This window comes from Pristiophorus japonicus, unplaced genomic scaffold (assembly GCF_044704955.1).
Source record: "Pristiophorus japonicus isolate sPriJap1 unplaced genomic scaffold, sPriJap1.hap1 HAP1_SCAFFOLD_288, whole genome shotgun sequence".
Lineage (NCBI taxonomy): Eukaryota > Metazoa > Chordata > Chondrichthyes > Pristiophoridae > Pristiophorus > Pristiophorus japonicus.
Genome location: NW_027252646.1, coordinates 478,712 through 498,660, shown reverse-complemented (window position 1 = coordinate 498,660; position 19,949 = coordinate 478,712). Strand labels below are relative to the sequence as shown.

Sequence of the window (19,949 nt, the reverse complement as noted above, 5' to 3'; positions counted from 1 at the left end):
ACTTCATTGTACTTGGCATTGGCCATGAAGTAATACTTTGCAAACTTTTGACTGTAGAGACCCCAACCTTGAGTAAAGCCATAGCGATAGCCCAGGCGTTTATCGCCACCAGTGACAATACCAAACAAATTTCTCAGCACACTAGTGCTGCTACAAGTACTGTGAACAAAGTAACGTTGTTTTCGAATCGAAATGTACATGGCAGGACTTACACGCCTGTAGCTGCACATCCGCAGATGACTCAGAGTCCGCCATCAAGGGTGGTGAATACAAGGCCATTAACACCTTGTTGGCGCTGCGGGGGTGATCACTGATTCCATTCATGCCGCTTCAAAGGGTACGTTTGCAAGGGCTGTGGAACAATGGGACACCTCCAACGTATGTGCAGGCGAGCTGCAAACCCTGCTAATCCTGCAAACCACCTTGTTGCAGAGCAGGACAGATCCACGGCGGAACACGATGAACCAGAGCCTCAGACCGAGGAGGCAGAGGTATATGGGGTGCACACATTTACCACAAAGTGTCCCCGATAATGCTGAAGGTTGAATTAAATGGGCTCCCGGTGTCCAGGGAGCTGGACACGGGCGCGAGCCAGTCCATAATGAGCAAAAAGACTTTCGATAAGTTGTGGTGCAACAAGGCTTCAAGGCCAGTCCTGACTCCCATTCGAACCAAACTTAGAACGTACACAAAGGAACTGATTCCCGTAATCGGCAGTGCTACCGGAAAGATCTCCTACGATGGAGCGGTGCACGATTTACCACTGTGGGTGGTACCGGGCGATGGCCCCACGCTGTTCGGCAGGAGCTGGCTGGGAAAGATACGCCCGTCGACGACACCTCATGTGCCCAGGTCCTAAGCAAGTTCCCCTCGCTGTTCGAACCAGGCGTCGGGAAGTTCCAAGGAGCAAAAGTGCAGATCCATTTAATTCCGGGGGCGCGACCCATCCATCACAAGGTGAGAGCGGTACCTTACATGATGAGAGAGAGTGTGGACATTGAGCTGGACAGGCTGCAACGAGAGGACATCATTTCGCCGATCGAATTCAGTGAGTGGGCCAGTCCGATCGTTCCAATCCTCAAGGGGGGCGGCACCGTCAGAATCTGTGGTGATTACAAAGTAACTATCAATCGTTTCTTGCTGCAGGATCAATACCCGCTACCAAAGGCTGATGACCTATATGTCACGCTGGTGGCGGTGGGGGAAAACATTCACGAAGCCGGCCTTGACCTCGGCCTACATGACGCAGGAGCTGGTGGAATCTTCGAAAGGCCTCACCTGCCTCAACACGCACAAAGGTCTTTTCGTTTACAACAGATGCCCGTTTGGGATTCGATCAGCCACGGCGATATTCCAGAGGAACACGGAAAGCTTGCTGAAGTGGGTCCCGTGCACCGTGGTCTTCCAGGACGACATCTTGGTTACAGGTCGGGACACCGTCGAGCATTTGCAGAACGTGGAGGAGCTCCTTAGTCGGCTTAATCGTGTGGGGCTCGGGCTGAAATGCTCGCAGTGCGTTTTCCCGGTGCCTGAAGTGGAGTTCCCGGGGAGAAGAATCGCGGCGGACGGCATCAGGCCCACCGATTCGAAGACGGGGGCAATCGAGAAGGCACCGAGACCACGGAACGTGACGGAGCTGCGGTCGTTTCTAGGACTCCTGAACTATGTTGGTAACTTCTTACCGGGTCTTGGCACATTGTTAGAACCCCTGCACCCTCCACTGCGTAAGGGAGATGAATGGGTCTGGGGTAAAAGCCAAGAAAATGCCTTTGAGAAAGCTAGGAAGCTGTCATGTTCAAACAAATTGCTTGTGTTGTACGATCCATGTAAACGTTTGGTACGAGCATGTGATGCGTCGTCGTACGGGGTCGGGTGTGTATTGTAACAAGCTAATGAATTTGGGAAATTGCAACCGGTTGCTTATGCAACCAGAAGTCTGTCCAAGGCCGAGAGGACCTACAGTATGATCGAGAGAGAAGCATTAGCGTGTGTTTACGGGGTAAAGAAAATGCATCAATATCTGTTCGGGCTCAAATTCGAAATGGAAATCGACCATAAGTCGCTTATATCCCTCCTTTCTGAAAATTAGGGGATAAATTCGACTGCATCGGCCCGTATCCAGAGATGGGCGCTCACGTTGTCCACATACAACTACACCATCCGCCACAGGCCAGGCACAGAAAACTGTGCCGATGCTCTCAGTAGGCTAACATTGCCCACCACCGGGGTGGAGATGACACAGCCCGCAGATTTAGTTATGGTAATGGAAGCATTCCCTTTCCGACAGATTCCCCCTCTCTCTCACTCCTTTCGGAGCAGGCCATTGGGAAAAGCATGATTCGGTCAGGCAGAGTCAGCATGGATTGATGAAGGGGAAGTCATGTTTGACTAATTTATTGGGATTCATTGAGGATGCAACAAACAGGATGGATAAATGGGGACTCAGTTTTCAAGTGGAAGAAAGTTCTCCTCCATTCCCAGGGACTGCCTGTGATGATGATGTTTGAGACAGACAGAGAGTCAGGTCGAGAGATTGAGTGAGAAGGGAATAATGCAGAAACCCATTTTGGCCCACTGTATCCACACCCACCGACCAAGCCTAATCCCACTTTCTAGCTTTTGGTCTGTATATCTGCAGGTCACAGCACTTCAAGTACAATCTAAATGTGGTAATCTTTTAATGTGGACAAGACAGTGCTTGTAGTTCCAGGGTCAGTCTGGGAACTGTTTAATATTTATAATTACATCCCTTGTTAATTGACAGTGAATTTAAATACTGAACTAATTTTGAGTAGGCCCCAGTGAGATTTGAACCCACGACCCCTGGTTTATTAGACCAGTGCTCTAACCCCTGAGCTATGGAACCACCTGCCCTTGGCTGTGGGTCATTCCCCAGTTAGTGCTGTGTGTTTGAAGAATGAGGAGGGGTCAGTGAAACGCTCAGATTGTGTCTCATCCCCCAGACTCCTGCCTCCGTCTCTTCAATATTCACTTCTCAACATCGATATATCGGGTCTTTCATGTCGTAAAACATCCCAAGGCAACTCAGTCACACTCTGCCTCAATCTCTCTGTCTCTCTCTGTGTATCATTCTCAGTCTCTCTGTCTCTCTGTCTCTCTATCTCTCACTCTCTCTCTGTCTCTCTCACAATCTCACTCATTCTCTCTCTCTGTCTCTCTATCACTTTCTCTCTGTCGCTCACTGTCTCTCGAGCCGGAAGGGGTTAGAGTGGGGGAAGGGGAAAGTCAGAAGGGAAAGGAGAGAGGGAGTCTGGGGGATGAGACACAATCTGAGCGTTTCACTGACCCCTCCTCATTCTTCACACACACAGCACTAACTGGGGAATGACCCACAGCCCAGGGCAGGTGGTTCCATAGCTCAGGGGTTAGAGCACTGGTCTAGTAAACCAGGGGTCGTGGGTTCAAATCTCACTGGGGCTGACTCAAAATTAGCTCAGTATTTAAATTCAATGTCAACTAACAAGGAATTTAATTATAAATATTAAACAGCTCCAAGACTGTTCCTGAGACAACAGGCTACCCTCTTCTACTCTCTCTCCCCTTCCAAATCTCCCCATCACAACCCGTTCTACATATTTTTCTCGCTTTCCCCGTCTCTCACTCATTTCCCTCGCCCCTCCCTCGCCACAATCATTACCTCTCCCCATCCTCTCCCCTTCCCCCTCTCTCACACTTCTTTCTACATTCTACCCAATTTCAACTAGAGGTGATCCAAAACTCGGCTGCCCCGTGTCCTAACTCGCACCGAGTCCCGCTCACCCATCACCCCCTGTGCTCACTGCCCCGTGTCCTAACTCGTACCGAGTCCCACTCACCCATCACCCCCTGTACTCGCTGACCCCGTGTCCTAACTCGAACCGAGTCCCGCTCACCCATCTCCCCCTGTGCTCGCTGCCCTACATTGGCTCCCGGTTAAGCAATGCCTCGATTCCAAAATTCTCATCCTTGTTTACAAATCCCTCCATGGCCCCTCACTACTCCCTATCTCTGTAATCTCCTCCAGCCCCTACACCCCTCACTATCTCTGTAATCTCCTCCAGCCCCTACACCCCTCCCTATCTCTGTAATCTCCTCCAGCCCCACACCCCTCCCTATCTCTGTAATCTCCTCCAGCCCCTACACCCCTCACTATCTCTGTAATCTCCTCCAGCCCCTACACCCCTCCCTATCTCTGTAATCTCCTCCAGCCCCACACCCCTCCCTATCTCTGTAATCTCCTCCAGCCCCTACACCCCTCCCTATCTCTGTAACCTCCTCCAGCCCCTACACCCCTCCCTATCTCTGTAACCTCCTCCAGCCCCTACACCCCTCCCTATTTCTGTAATCTCCTCCAGCCCCACACCCCTCCCTATCTCTGTAACCTCCTCCAGCCCCTACACCCCTCCCTATCTCTGTAATCTCCTCCAGCCCCACACCCCTCCCTATCTCTGTAATCTCCTCCAGCCCCTACACCCCTCCCTATCTCTGTAACCTCCTCCAGCCCCTACACCCCTCCCTATCTCTGTAATCTCCTCCAGCCCCTACACCCCTCCCTATCTCTGTAACCTCCTCCAGCCCCACAACCCTCCCTATCTCTGTAACTTCTCACAACCCTCCCTATCTCTGTAACCTCCTCCAGCTCCTACATCCCTCCCTATCTCTGTAACCCCACAATCATTGAATGGCGGAGCAGGCTCAAGGGGCTAGATGGCCTACTCCTGTTCCTAATTCTTATGTCCTTATGTCTGCACTCCTCTAATTCTGCCATCTGACCATCCCTGATTATAATCGCTCCACCATCGGTGGCCGTGCCTTCTGTTGCCTGGGCCCCAAGCTCTGGAACTCCCTCCCTAAACCTCTCCACCTCTCTACCTCTCTTTCCTCCTTCAAGACAGTCCTTAAAACCGACCTCTTCACCTGCCCTAATTTCTACTTTTGTGGCTCGGTGTCAAATTTTTATCCCATAATCCTCCTGTGGAGCACCTTGGGACGTTTCACTACGTTAAAGGCGCTATATAAATACACATTATTGTTGGTGTTCCCTCTGTCTCTCCTCTTCCCCGTCTCTCTCTCACTCCTTCCCCTCACTCTCCCCGTCTCTCTCACTCCTTCCCCTCACTCTCCCCTTCCCTCTCTCTCACTCCTTCCCCTCACTCTCCTCTTCTCTGTCTCTCTCTCACTCCTTCCCCTCACTCTCTCTCTCACTCCTTCCCCTCACTCTTTGCTTCACTCTCTCTCACTCCTTCCCCTCACTCTCCCCTTCCCTCTCTCTCACTCCTTCTCCTTACTCACCCTTCCCTCTCTCTCACTCCTTCCCCTCACTCTCCCCTTCCCTCTCTCTCAGACGTGGCTCCAGGATGATCAGGGCTGGGAACTCAACATTCAGGGGTATTCAACATTCAGGAAGGATAGAATAAAAGGAAAAGGAGGTGGGGTAGCATTGCTGGTTAAAGAGGAGATTAATGCAATAGTTAGGAAAGACATTAGCTTGGATGATGTGGAATCTATATGGGTAGAGCTGCAGAACACCAAAGGGCAAAAAACGTTAGTAGGAGTTGTGTACAGACCTCCAAACAGTAGTAGGGATGTTGGGGAGGGCATCAAACAGGAAATTAGGGGTGCATGCAATAAAGGTGCAGCAGTTATAATGGGTGACTTTAATATGCACATAGATTGGGCTAGCCAAACTGGAAGCAATACGGTGGAGGAGGATTTCCTGGAGTGCATAAGGGATGGTTTTCTAGACCAATATGTTGAGGAACCAACTAGGGGGGAGGCCATCTTAGACTGGGTGTTGTGTAATGAGAGAGGATTAATTAGCAATCTCATTGTGCGAGGCCCCTTGGAGAAGAGTGACCATAATATGGTGGAATTCTGCATTAGGATGGAGAATGAAACAGTAATTTCAGAGACCATGGTCCAGAACTTAAAGAAGGGTAACTTTGAAGGTATGAGGCGTGAATTGGCTAGGATAGATTGGCGAATGATACTTAGGGGGTTGACTGTGGATGGGCAATGGCAGACATTTAGAGACCGCATGGATGAAGTACAACAATTGTACATTCCTGTCTGGCGTAAAAATAAAAAGGGGAAGGTGGCTCAACCGTGGCTATCTAGGGAAATCAGGGATAGTATTAAAGCCAAGGAAGTGGCATACAAATTGGCCAGAAATAGCAGCGAACCTGGGGACTGGGAGAAATTTAGAACTCAGCAGAGGAGGACAAAGGGTTTGATTAGGACAGGGAAAATGGAGTACGAGAAGAAGCTTGCAGGGAACATTAAGGCGGATTGCAAAAGTTTCTATAGGTATGTAAAGAGAAAAAGGTTGGTGAAGACAAACGTAGGTCCCCTGCAGTCAGAATCAGGGGAAGTCATAACGGGGAACAAAGAAATGGCGGATCAATTGAACAAGTACTTTGGTTCGGTATTCACTAAGGAGGATACAAACAACCTTCCGGATATAAAAGGGGTCAGAGGGTCTAGTAAGGAAGAGGAACTGAGGGAAATCTTTATTAGTCGGGAAATTGTGTTGGGGAAATTGATGGGATTGAAGGCCGATAAATCCCCAGGGCCTGATGGCCTGCATCCTAGAGTACTTAAGGAGGTGGCCTTGGAAATAGCGGATGCATTGACAGTCATTTTCCAACATTCCATTGAATCTGGATCAGTTCCTATGGAGTGGAGGGTAGCCAATGTAACCCCACTTTTTAAAAAAGGAGGGAGAGAGAAAACAGGGAATTATAGACCGGTCAGCCTGACCTCAGTAGTGGGTAAAATGATGGAATCAATTATTAAGGATGTCATAGCAGTGCATCTGGAAAATGGTGACATGATAGGTCGAAGTCAGCATGGATTTGTGAAAGGGAAATCATGCTTGACAAATCTTCTGGAATTTTTTGAGGATGTTTCCAGTAAAGTGGACAAAGGAGAACCAGTTGATGTGGTATATTTGGACTTTCAGAAGGCTTTCGACAAGGTCCCACACAAGAGATTAATGTGCAAAGTTAAAGCACATGGGATTGGGGGTAGTGTGCTGACGTGGATTGAGAACTGGTTGTCAGACAGGAAGCAAAGAGTAGGAGTAAACGGGTACTTTTCAGAATGGCAGGCAGTGACTAGTGGAGTGCCGCAAGGTTCTGTGCTGGGGCCCCAGCTGTTTACATTGTACATTAATGATTTAGACGAGGGGATTAAATGCAGTATCTCCAAATTTGCGGATGATACTAAGTTGGGTGGCAGTGTGAGCTGCGAGGAGGATGCTATTAGGCTGCAGAGTGACTTGGATAGGTTAGGTGAGTGGGCAAATGCATGGCAGATGAAGTATAATGTGGATAAATGTGAGGTTATCCACTTTGGTGGTAAAAACAGAGAGACAGACTATTATCTGAATGGTGACAGATTAGGAAAAGGGAAGGTGCAACGAGACCTGGGTGTCATGGTACATCAGTCATTGAAGGTTGGCATGCAGGTACAGCAGGCGGTTAAGAAAGCAAATGGCATGTTGGCCTTCATAGCGAGGGGATTTGAATACAGGGGCAGGGAGGTGTTGCTACAGTTGTACAGGGCCTTGGTGAGGCCACACCTGGAGTATTGTGTACAGTTTTGGTCCCCTAACTTGAGGAAGGACATTCTTGCTATTGAGGGAGTGCAGCGAAGGTTCACCAGACTGATTCCCGGGATGGCGGGACTGACCTATCAAGAAAGATTGGATCAATTGGGCTTGTATTCACTGGAGTTCAGAAGAATGAGAGGGGACCTCATAGAAACGTTTAAAATTCTGACGGGTTTAGACAGGTTAGATGCAGAAAGAATGTTCCCAATGTTGGGGAGGTCCAGAACCAGGGGTCACAGTCTGAGGATAAGGGGTAAGCCATTTAGGACCGAGATGAGGAGAAACTTCTTCACCCAGAGAGTGGTGAACCTGTGGAATTCTCTACCACAGAAAGTAGTTGAGGCCAATTCACTAAATATATTCAAAAGGGAGTTAGATGAAGTCCTTACTACTCGGGGGATCAAGGGTTATGGCGAGAAAGCAGGAAGGGGGTACTGAAGTTTCATGTTCAGCCATGAACTCATTGAATGGCGGTGCGGGCTAGAAGGGCTGAATGGCCTGCTCCTGCACCTATTTTCTATGTTTCTATGTTTCCTTCCCCTCACTTTCCCCTTCCCTCTCTCTCACTCCTTCCCCTCACTCTCCCCTTCCCTCTCTCTCACTCCTTCCCCTCACTCTCCCCTTCCCTCTCTCTCACTCCTTCCCCTCACTTTCCCCTTCCCTCTCTCTCACTCCTTCCCCTCACTCTCCCCTTCCCTCTCTCTTCCTCTAATAGAGCCCCACCTAGTGGACTACCGATGTAATAACAACTACTGACATGCTCCTCTCTCTCTCCATCTCTTTCTCTCTCTCTCTCCCCTTCCCCCTCTCGAACCCCTTCCGGCTCGAGGCACAGTGAGCGACAGAAAGAAAGTGATAGAGAGACAGAGAGAAAGTGATAGAGAGACAGAGAGAGAAAGAGACAGAGTGACAGAGAGATTGGGACAGAGTGTGACTGAGTTGCCTTGGGATGTTTTACTACGTGAAAGACCCGATATATCGATGTTGAGAGGCGAATATTGAAGAGACGGAGGCAGGAGTCTGGGGGATGAGACACAATCTGAGCGTTTCACTGACCCCTCCTCATTCTTCAAACACACAGCACTAACTGGGGAATGACCCACAGCCCAGGGCAGGTGGTTCCATAGCTCAGGGGTTAGAGCACTGGTCTAGTAAAACAGGGGTCGTGGGTTCAAATCTCACTGGGGCCTACTCAAAATTAGCTCAGTATTAAAATTCACTGTCAATTAACAAGGGGTTTAATTATAAATATTAAACAGCTCTGAGACTAGCCCTGGAACAACAGACTCCTGTCTCTCTCTTCCCCATCACAACCTGTTCTGCATCTTTTTCCCACGATCTCGCTTTCCCAGCTCTCACTCATTCCCCTCTCCCCCCTCCATCGCCTCACCCTCTCTCTCAGCTATCCACTCTCTCATTCTGTCTCTTTCGCCAACCCAGTCGCTCCACCCTCTCTCCCCTTCCCCTCGCCTTTTCACTCTCCACTTCCCTCCCTCCCCTCCTTCCTCTCTCGCTCTCTTTTCCCTTTCTTTTCAGAATCTCCCGTTCTCCCTCTCTCTCCCCTTCCTTTCTCTCTCCCTTGCCTCCTCCCTTTCTTGCCTTCCCATCTCTCTCCCCTTCCCCCCTCTCCCCTTCCATCTCTTACTCTCCCCTTCCCCCTCTCTCTCACTTCTTCCATTCTCTCGTTTCCCTTCCCCTCCCTTTCCTGCTCCTTCCCCTTGTCTTTTCACAAAACAGGTGGCTCCATAGCTCAGGGGTTAGAGCACTGGTCTAGTTAAACCTGGGGTCGTGGGTTCAACTCTCACTGGGGCCTACTCAAAATTAGCTCAGTATTTAAGTTCACTGTCAATTAACAAGGACTTTAATTATAAAAATTGAACAGCTCAGAGACCGATCCTGAAACAACAGGCTCCTTGTATTCTCTTCTCCCTTCCCATTGTAACCTCTTTTTCCCAGTCTCTCACTCATTCCCCTCTCTCACCCTCTCCCCTCCCCCTCTCTCCCCTTCCCACTCTCTGTGTCTCTTCTCCCTTTCTTTTCAGATTCTACGATAAAAACATAAGAACATAAGAAATAGGAGCAGGAGTAGGTCATACGGCCCATCGAGCCTACTCCACCATTTAATACCATCATGGACTCAGCTCCACTTCCCTGCCCGCCCCCTTATCCCCTTATCGGTTAAGAAACTGTCTATCTCTGTCTTAAATATATTCAATGTCCCGGCTTCCACAGCTCTCTGAGGCAGCGAATTCCACAGATTTACAACCCTCTGAGAGAAGAAATTCCTCCTCATCTCAGTTTTAAATGGGCGGCCCCTTATTCTAAGACCATGCCCCCTAGTTCTAGTCTCCCCCATCAGTGGAAACATCCTCTCTGCATCCACCTTGTCAAGCCCCCTCATAATCTTATACGTTTCGATAAATCACCTCTCATTCTTCTGAATTCCAATGAGTAGAGGCCCAACCTCCTCAACCTTCCCTCATAAGTCAACCCCCCTCATCCCCGGAATCAACCGAGTGAACCTTCTCTGAACTGCCTCCAAAGCAAGTATATCCTTTCGTAAATATGGAAACCAAAACTGCACGCAGTATTCCAGGTGTGGCCTCACCAATACCCTGTATAACTGTAACAAGACTTTCCTGCTTTTATACTCCATCCCCTTTGCAATAAAGGCCAAGATACCATTGGCCTTCCTGATCACTTGCTGTACCTGCATACTAACCTTTTGTGTTTCATGCACAAGTACCCCCAGGTCCCGCTGTACTGCGGCACTTTGCGATCGTTCTCCATTTAAATAATAACTTGCCCTTTGATTTTTTTCTGCCCAAGTGCATGACCTCACACTTTCCAACATTATACTCCATCTGACAAATTTTGCCCACTCACTTAGCCTGTCTATGTCCTTTTGCAGATTTTTTGTGTCCTCCTCACACATTGCTTTTCCTCCCATCTTTGTATCGTCAGCAAACTTGTCTACGTTACACTCAGTCCCTTCTTCCAAGTCGTTAATATAGATTGTAAATAGTTGGGGTCCCAGCACTGATCCCTGCGGCACCCCACCAGTTACTGGTTGGTAACCAGAGAATGAATCTGTTGTGTTCCTAATACAGATGAGACTGCACACAGGGAGGTTAAAGTAACAGTGACCTCAGTCTTTATGAAGACACTCCAGAGTGAGGAACAGGCCTTAGGGCCCGGCTTATATACAGTGCTCCCAAGGGATGCTGGGATCCCTTGGGACTTCAGGGGATGTGCTCCCTGGTGGTGGAAGATGGGAGTGCATGCTTTACAGATACACAACAGAACCATCTATTCTTCTCTCTCCCCTTCCCTCTCTCAGTCCTTCCCCTCTCTCTCCCCCCCTTAAATCTCTCTCTTCAACCCCGCTCTTTCCCTCTCCACCGCTCTCTCTCCCCTTCCCCTCCCACATTACCATTCTCCTCGCTCACTCCCCTTCCCCTCCCTCTCTCTCTCTCCCCTTTCCTCTCTACTGTCATTCTCCCCCCACTCCTTCCCCTCTCTCTCCTCCCTCCTCTATCTTGCCTCTCTCTCCCCTCCCCCTCTCTCCCCCCTCTCTCCCCTTCCCCCTCTGCTTTTTCACTCTCCCTTTAACTCTCCCTGTCCCCTTCCACTCTCGTCCCTCCCCTCCCTCCACTCTCTCTCTTTACCATTCTTTTCCGATTCTCCCCTTCGCCCTCTCTGTCTCCCCTTCCTTTCTCTCTCCCCTGCCTCCTCCCTCTCTCGTCTTCCCATCTCTCTCCCCTTCCCGTCTCTCCCCTCCCCCTCTCCTTCTCTCCCATTCCTCTCTCTCTCACTCCGTCTCCCTCTCTCTCCCCTTCCTCTCTTTCCCCTTCCCCATCTCTCTCACTCCTTCCACGCTCTCTTTTCCCTTCCCCTCTCTTTCCTGTTCCTTCCCCTGTAACGCCTCAAATAGGAGGCTCCATAGCTCAGGGGTGAGAGCACTGGTCTTGTAAACCAGCGGTCGTGAGTTCAAATCTCAATGGGGCTTCCTCAAAGTTAACTCAATATTTAAATTCACCCTCAATTAACAAGGCTATTAAACAACTTTGAGCTTGACCCTGGAGCAACAATCTCCTTTTGTCTCCAGTAATATCGCTCTCCCTTCCCGTTCTGCATCTTTTTCCCGCAATTGAGCTTTCCCCGTCCCTCACAGACTCCCCTCCCCCTCTCTCCCCCATCCTTTCACTCTCTCTCTCTCCGTCCCCTCTCTTTCCCCTCGCCCCTCTTTCTCTCTCCCTTTCCCCTTCACTTCTCTTTCCAACTCCTCCACGATCACCTTCCCCTTCCCGCCTCTCTCTAACCCTTCCCTTTTCTCGCTCTCCACTTCCCCTCTCTCCCCTTCTCTCTCACTTTCATTCACCGCGCACTCCTTCCCTCTCTCTCCTTCCTCCTCTATCTTCCCTCTCTCTCCCCTCCCCCTCATTCCCCTACCCACTCTCTCCACCCTCTCTTCCCCTTTTCACTCTCCCTTTCCCTCTCCCCTCCCCTCTCTCTCCTCCCCTACCTCCTCTGTCTCTCCCTTTTCCCTTTCTTTTCAGATTCTCCCCTTCTCCCTCTCTTTCTCGTTCCCATCTCTCCTCTCCCCATCTCTCTCCTCTCCCCCTCTCTCTCTCCCCTTCCCTTCTCTCTCTTCCTCCATGTCTCCCCTTCCCCCTCTCTCACTCCTTCCACTCTCTCTCCACTTCCCCTCTCTCTCTCTCACTCATCCCCTCTCTTCCCCTCCCCTCCCCCCCCCTCCCCCTCTCAATCCTTCTACTCTCTCCCTCCTTTCCACACTCTCTCCCTCCCTTCCACACTCTCTCTCCCCTTTCCCCCTCTCACTCCTTTCCCTCCCTCTCTTCCTCTTCCCCCTCCGTCCCCCTCTCTCTCACTCCTTCCTTCTCTGTCTCCCCTTCCCCCTCTCTCTCACTCCTTCCACTCTATCTTTTCCCTTCCCCTCTCTTTCCTGCTCCTTCCCCTGTCTTTCCCAGAGCAGGTGGCTCCATAGCTCAGGGGTTAGAGCACTGGTCTAGTAAACCAGGGGTCGTGAGTTCAAATCTCACTGGGGCCTATTCAAGATCAGCTTATTTATTAAATTCACTGTCCACCCTCCAAAGGCTTATGCACCAGTTATGTGCAAGTTGAGGCGATATGACGCCCTGTGTCCCCGGGTCGATCACCTGATTTGAATTCCTGGCCTGGGTGAGTTGGTCGGAACGTTGCTGCCCGGCCGAGTGCCTGGTGTGATGGGACAGACGTGGCCAGGTCCTTTCACAATGGTGGCCTGCTTATCGATAGTTTGCAGTCTGGTCTGGTCCAAACGCTTTCTGCGTTTGCTCAGTACATGGTTTCACAACCAAACACTCCATTTTCATCACACACACACACACACTCCATTCCCCTCTTTGTCTCACACAGTGCTCTCGGCCCCATCTGGGGGCCCTGAATATTGTCCACGTCACTTATTCTGATGTGGTGTGGAGGGGGGCCGTACGATCATGGTGCATTCTCTGCTGATAGCAGGCGGAAGGCTCGGTCCTGAGCGACTCTGTCCGGTGACTGCGTAGCAACCCGGGACAGCCGGGGTCTGTAGGGAGTCTACCGCGACACGTGTGGAGCTCGGCTTGGTGATCTGGGCTGCCCGCTGCGGACTATTGTCGCTGACCCTAAGGCCTGGAGAGCCCAGGATGGGCCGATACGGCCCTGAGACTTTCAGTGGTAGCGGGAGGCCGTGTGGTCCCCCGTGGATCCTGGGACGTAGTACGGAGGTTCCCGCACCACCGACTGTGTGTAGCCTCCCTGCCTTTCTTTGTAACACGTTGCAGGGTTTGTCCCACACGGGGGGGGGGCAATCTGATGGGATGAGCATTACGTCTTTGCGACGGATAAGCTGCAACACTCCCGTCTGGCGGTTCGCCGTGAGCAGGCGGTAATGTGATAACACATCACTTGCTACAAGTACTTTGTCAGATACATATACGACCGGTTGTTGTTTGCCCGCTACTTTGGCTTGTTTTAACGTACCCCCGACCCCATATGATAGTACACCATTGGCCGCGAAAGAACGCTCACATGGGTTCCACAGTGCAAACAACTTATTGGAACATAGTGGGTTCCTGGTCTTCTCAGCGGCCCCCCCCCTTTACCTTTGCCCCAAACCCAGTGGCCTTCCTCGCTGGCCAACACATGCCTCTGTTCCGTTGCGGCCACATCCCGTGGTCTGGACGTTTCTCTCGACCCGTGGTCTGGACGCTTCTCTCGACTGCCGCCATCTTCCTCCCCGGGGATTCCCGCCTCTGGCGTCGGGAAGACACATTCGGATGGTTTCGGCCGGAGCCCCGCTCCGCTTGGTCGACCTGGAGCCTCTTCCGTCGCCGCCAAGAGGTTGTCGGCTTCGGGTGCTGGGTACCCCCGTCTGTAACCGCTGCTCGGTTGGTCTTCGCCTCCTGGTGGCCGCGACGAGCGGCCTGTGCCTCGGGGGTCTGCAAATGGATCTGCACTTCGACGCCTGGTTCAGCTGAAGGTGGGGGGCTTGCTCAGCCTTTGAGCAAGGGGAGAGGTTGTTCGCCGGAGAAGGTACACAGAGGTCTTCCCAGTTCCATCGAATCTTCCCCATCCACCTTCTACCAAGCAGCATTGGCCCATCACCTGAAACAATCCACAGAGGTAAATCGCGCACCGCTCCCTCATGGGATACCCTTATGCCCGCACTACCAATAACTGGTCTCAGTTCCTTGGTGTAGGTGCCCAGCTTTGCCTGAACCGGGATCAGCTTGGGTCATTGTGCTCTGTCGCCCCCCCCCACAGCCTCTCGAATGCCTTCTGGCTCATTATTGATTGACCCGCCCCCGTGTCTAGTTCCATGGAGACTGGAGTGCCGTTAGGTCCAACTTTTCACATTATCGGAGGGCTTTTGGTGGTGAAGGTGTGTACCCCATGTACTTCCCCTTCAGCCTCAGGTTGAGTTGCCTCTCCTGCTCGTTCAGCGTGACCCTCGCTGGATCGATGGTCCTCTCCTGACTCTGCCACGTGGTGAGTCACAGACCGTTTGCACATTCGCTGGAGGTGCCCCATTGTTCCACGGCCCTTGCACACACAGGGCTTGAATCGACATTGATGGGCTCGATGGCTGACCCCAGCAGCGCCAACATGGTGCTAATGGATACGCATTCACGGCCCACGGCGGACTCTGAGCCACTCGAGGCCTAGGTCTGGCCTCTGCGGTCATGTGGGCCCTGTCCTGTGCCGTTCTGCCTGCTGAATACGTTATTTTATGCACAGTACTTGCCGGTGAGCTTCGAATCTGTTTCGTGTTATCGCTCGTGGATATGAAGGCCTGGGCTGTCGTGATGGCCTTGCTCAGATAGAAACATAGAAACAGAGAAAATAGGTGCAGGAGTAGGCCATTCGGCCCTTCGAGCCTGCACCACCATTCAATATGATCATGGCTGATCATTCACCTCAGTACCCCTTTCCTGCTTTCTCTCCTTACCCCTTGATCCCTTTAGCCTTAAGGGCCATATCTAACTCCCTCTTGAATATATCCAATGAACTGACCTCAACAACTCTCTGCGGCAGGGAATTCCACAGGTTAACAACTCTCTGAGTGAAGAAGTTTCTCCTCATCTCGGTCCTAAATGGCTTACCCCTTATCCTTAGACTGTGTCCCCTGGTTCTGGACTTCCCCAACATCGCGAAAATACTTCCTCCATCTAACCTGTCCCGTCCCGTCAGAATCTTATACGTTTCTATAAGATCCCCTCTCATCCTTCTAAACTCCAGTGTATAATGGTCCAGTTTATCCAGTCTCTCCTCATATGTCAGTCCAGCCATCCCGGGAAGCAGTCTGGTGAACCTTCGCTGCACTCCCTCAATAGCAAGAACGTCCTTCCTCAGATTAGGAGACCAAAACTGAACACAATATTCCAGGTGAGGCCTCACCAAGGCCCTGTACAACTGCAGTAAGACCTCCCTGCTCCTATACTCAAATCCCCTCGCTATGTCGGCCAACATACCATTTGACTTCTTCACCGCATGCTGTACCTGCATGCCAACTTTCAATGACTGATGTACCATGACACCCAGGTCTCGTTGCACCTCCCCTTTTCCTAATCTGTCACCATTCAGATAATATTCTGCCTTCCTGTTTTTGCCCCCAAAGTGGATAACCTCACATTTATCCACATTATACTGCATCTGCCATGCATTTGCCCACTCACCTAACCTGTCCAAGTCACCCTGCAGCCTCTTAGCATCCTCCTCACAGCTCACACCGCCACCCAGTGTAGTGTCATCTGCAAACTTGGAGATATTACACTCAATTCCTGCGTCTAAATCATTGATGTATATTGTAAATAGCTGGGGTCCCAGCACTGAGCCCTGCGGTACCCCACTAGTCACTGCCTCCCATTCCGAAAAGGACCCGTTTATCCCGGGATCCGGCAGACAGCGGCTTGCGAAGGATGACCACGTGACCGATTCCGAGCACGAAACCGTTCGGCAACATTTCCCGCAAAGATCCCGCAAAAACCGTACTGCCCCGCAAGGAATCTTCTGGCCCTGGGAGCGCCGGTGGGTGTAAAAGTGATACCTGGCCTTTAAGGTGCTCTCCTTCGGCTTGAGGCGTTCCCACACCAGCACACACAGCTCTGTGTAAGTCTTCTCCTCTGGTTTGACCGGTGCCAGCAGGTTTTTGAGCAGGCCGTATATCGGAGACCCACATACGGTGAGGAGAATCGCCCTGGTCTTGATCGCCCTCTCTCAGCCTCGTCCTGTTCATTGGCGACGTAGTACCGGTCGGGACGCTCAACGAAGGCTTCCCAAATCATCACCCTCAACAAATCCCTCAACAAGACCAACGGCAGCCATTACCGTGTGAAGGTTGGTGATCCGTTACTCGTCGCCAGTGAGTGATGTTCAGAATAAATCCACAGGACTGTATTGCAAGCTCAAACTGTGGTGACCTTGTGCTCTTTATTCAGACTCCAGGGTGGGGAAGCAGTATGGTGAGTCACCTTATATACCTGCTTGTCCCAGGGTGTACAGGTGACCATTGGGTCTCCCACAGGTGTGCCCCCTAGTGGCAAGTCTTACATATTGGTGACGTTTACATGTGTACACAACAATCACGACCCGTTCCACATCTTTTTATTCCTCTCTCACTTTCCCGCTATCTCGCTTTCCCCGTCTCTCACTCATTCCCCTCTCCCCCTTTCCCCTCCCTCGCCTCACCCTCTTCCCGTCCCACTCTCTCCCCCTCCGACTCTGCCTTTCCACTCTCCCTCTCCCTCCTCCTTCTCCGCTCCCTTTCCTCCCCTCCCTCCTCTCTCTCTCTCTTTTCCCTTTCCTTTCAGATTCTCCCCTTCTCCCTCTCTCCCCTTCCCCTTTCTCTCTCCCCTTCCTCACTCTCTCACTCCTTCCCCTCTCTCTCTCACTCCTTCCCCATCACTCCTCTTAACATCACTTTCACCTTCCCCCTGCTCTCTCTCCCCTTCCCTCTCTTTCCCCTCCCCTCTCTCGCTCTCGCCTTACCCCTCTCTCTCCCATTCCCCTCTCGCTCACTCCTTCCCCTCTCCCTTTTCATTTTCTCCCCTCCTCTCTCTCTCCCCACCCTCTCCTTCTCCCTCCCCTCCCCAGTCTGCATCCCCTCCATCCTCCCTTTCATTCCTTCGCTCTCGCTCTCCCCTTTCTCATCAGACTCTCCCCCTCCCCATCTCTCCAATCCCCCCCCTCTCTTCCCTTCTCCCTCTCTCTCCCCTTCCCCCGCTACACCCTCCCCCCTCGAGGGACCGAGTGAGAAGGTGAGAGACAGAAAGAAAGAGACAGAGACAGAGAGACAGAGAGACAAAGCCAGAGTGTGACTGAGTTGCCTTGGGATGTTTTACTACGTGAAAGACCCAATATATCGATGTTGAGAGGTGAATATTGAAGAGACGGAGGCAGGAGTCTGGGGGATGAGACACAATCTGAGCGTTTCACTGACCCCCTCCTCATTCTTCAAACACACAGCACTAACTGGGGAATGACCCATAGCTCAGGGCAGGTGGTTCCATTTCTCAGGGGTTCGAGCACTGGGCTAATAAACCAGCGGTCGTTGGTTCAAATTTCACTGGGGCCTACTCAAAATTAGTTCAGTATTTAAATTCACTGTCAATTAACAAGGGATGTAATTATAAATATTAAACAGCTCCGAGACCGACCCTGGAACAACAAGCTCCTGTCTCTCTCCCTTCCATATTAGGACATGTTCTACATCTTTTTACCCCTCTCTCCCTTTACCACTATCTCGCTTTCCCCATCTGTCACTCATTCCCCTCTCCCCCCTTCCCCCTCCCTCGCCTCACACTCTCTCTCCGCTATCCACTCTCTCACCCCCTCTCTCCGCTCACTCTGTCTCTTTCTCCACCCTCTCTCTCCTTCCCCTCACCTTTTCACTCTCCACTTCCCTCCCTCCCTCCTTTCTCTCTCGCTCTCTTTTCCCTTTCTTTTCAGAGTCTCCCGTTCTCCCTCTCTCTCCCCTTCCTTTCTCTCTCCCTTGCCTCCTCCCTCTCTCCCCTTCCCCCCTCTCCCCTTCCCCTCTCTCCACTTCCATCTCTTACTCTCCCCTTCCGCTCTCATCCATTAGCCTCTCTCACTCACTCCATCGCCATTCTTCCCCTCCCTCTCTATTTCCCCTTCCCCCTCTCTCTCACTCCTTCCACTCTCTCTTTGTTACGCTACACTCTGTCCCCTCTTCCAGGTCATCTATGTATATTGTAAACAGTTGTGGTCCCAGCACCGATCCCTTTGGCACACCACTAACCACCGATTTCCAACCCGAAAAGCACCCATTTAACCCGACTCTCTACTTTCTGTTAGCCAGCCAATTCTCGATCCATGCTAATACATTCCCTCTGACTCTGCGTACCTTTATCTTCTGCAGGAACCTTTTGTGTGGCACTTTATCGAATGCCTTTTGAAAATCTAAATACCACCACATCCATCGGTACACCTCTATCCACCATGCTCGTTATATCCTCAAAGAATTCCAGTAAATTAGTTAAACATGATTTCCCCTTCATGAATCCGTGTTGCGTCTGCTTGATTGCACTATTCCTATCTAGATGTCCCGCTATTTCTTCCTTAATGATAGCTTCAAGCATTTTCCCCACTACAGATGTTAAACTAACCGGCCTATAGTTACCTGCCTTTTGTCTGCCCCTTTTTTAAACAGTGGCGTTATTAGCTGCTTTCCAATCCGCTGGTACCTCCCCAGAGTCCAGAGAATTTTGGTAGATTATAACGAATGTATCTACTATAACTTCCGCCATCTCTTTTAATACCCTGGGATGCATTTCATCCAGACCAGGGTACTTGTCTACCTTGAGTCCTATTAGCCTGTCCAGCACTACCCCCCTAGTGATAGTGATTGTCTCAAGGTCCTCCCTTCCCACATTCCTGTGACCAGCAATTTTTGGCATGGTTTTTATGTCTTCCACTGTGAAGACCGAAGCAAAATAATTGTTTAAGGTCTCAGCCATTTCCACATTTCCCATTATTAAATCCCTCTTCTCATCTTCTAAGGGACCAACATTTACTTTAGTCACTCTTTTCCGTTTTATATATCTGTAAAAGCTTTTACTACCGTTTTTATGTTTTGCGCAAGTTTATTTTTGTAATCTATCATTCCTTTCTTTATTGCTTTCTTAGTCATTCTTTGATGTCGTTTAAAATTTTCCCAATCTTCTAGTTTCCCACTAACCTTGGCCACCTTATATGCATTGGTTTTTAATTTGATACTCTCCCTTATTTCCTTGGTTATCCACGGCTGGTTATCCCTTCTCTTTCCGCCCTTCTTTTTCACTGGAATATATTTTTGTTGAGCACTATGAAAGAGCTCCTTATAAGTCCTCCACTGTTCCTCAATTGTGCCACCGTTTAGTCTGTGTTTCCAGTCTATTTTAGCCAACTCTGCCCTCATCCCACTGTAGTCCCCTTTGTTTAAGCATAGTACGCTCGTTTCTGACACAACTTCCTCATCCTCAATCTGTATTACAAATTCAACCATACTGTGATCACTCATTCCGAGAGGATCTTTTACTCAGAGATCGTTTATTATTCCTGTCTCATTACACAGGACCAGATCTAAGATAGCTTGCTCCCTTGTAGGTTCTGTAACATACTGTTCGAACAATCCTGTATGCATTCTATGAATTCCTCCTCCAGGCTACCCTGTGCGATTTGATTTGACCAATCGATATGTAGGTTAAAATCCCTCCTTTTTCACATGCCTCCATTATTCCCTTGATTATTGCCCGCCCCACTGTGAAGTTATTATTTGGGGGCCTATAAACTACGC

General features: G+C 50.6%; 5 non-coding genes across 5 annotated transcripts; 4 read left to right on the top strand and 1 right to left on the bottom strand.

Moving 5' to 3' along the window:
* Nucleotides 1–2,793: 2,793 nt before the first annotated feature.
* On the bottom strand, nt 2,794–2,866 carry trnai-aau (transfer RNA isoleucine (anticodon AAU)). Its single transcript has one exon. It is a non-coding gene; the product is annotated as a tRNA-Ile (tRNA).
* A 502-nt stretch (nt 2,867–3,368) lies between these two features.
* trnat-agu (transfer RNA threonine (anticodon AGU)) lies at nt 3,369–3,441 on the top strand. Its single transcript has one exon. It is a non-coding gene; the product is annotated as a tRNA-Thr (tRNA).
* A 5,288-nt stretch (nt 3,442–8,729) lies between these two features.
* trnat-agu (transfer RNA threonine (anticodon AGU)) lies at nt 8,730–8,802 on the top strand. Its single transcript has one exon. It is a non-coding gene; the product is annotated as a tRNA-Thr (tRNA).
* Nucleotides 8,803–11,548: 2,746 nt separating this feature from the next.
* On the top strand, nt 11,549–11,621 carry trnat-ugu (transfer RNA threonine (anticodon UGU)). Its single transcript has one exon. It is a non-coding gene; the product is annotated as a tRNA-Thr (tRNA).
* Nucleotides 11,622–12,610: 989 nt separating this feature from the next.
* On the top strand, nt 12,611–12,683 carry trnat-agu (transfer RNA threonine (anticodon AGU)). Its single transcript has one exon. It is a non-coding gene; the product is annotated as a tRNA-Thr (tRNA).
* Nucleotides 12,684–19,949: the final 7,266 nt, after the last annotated feature.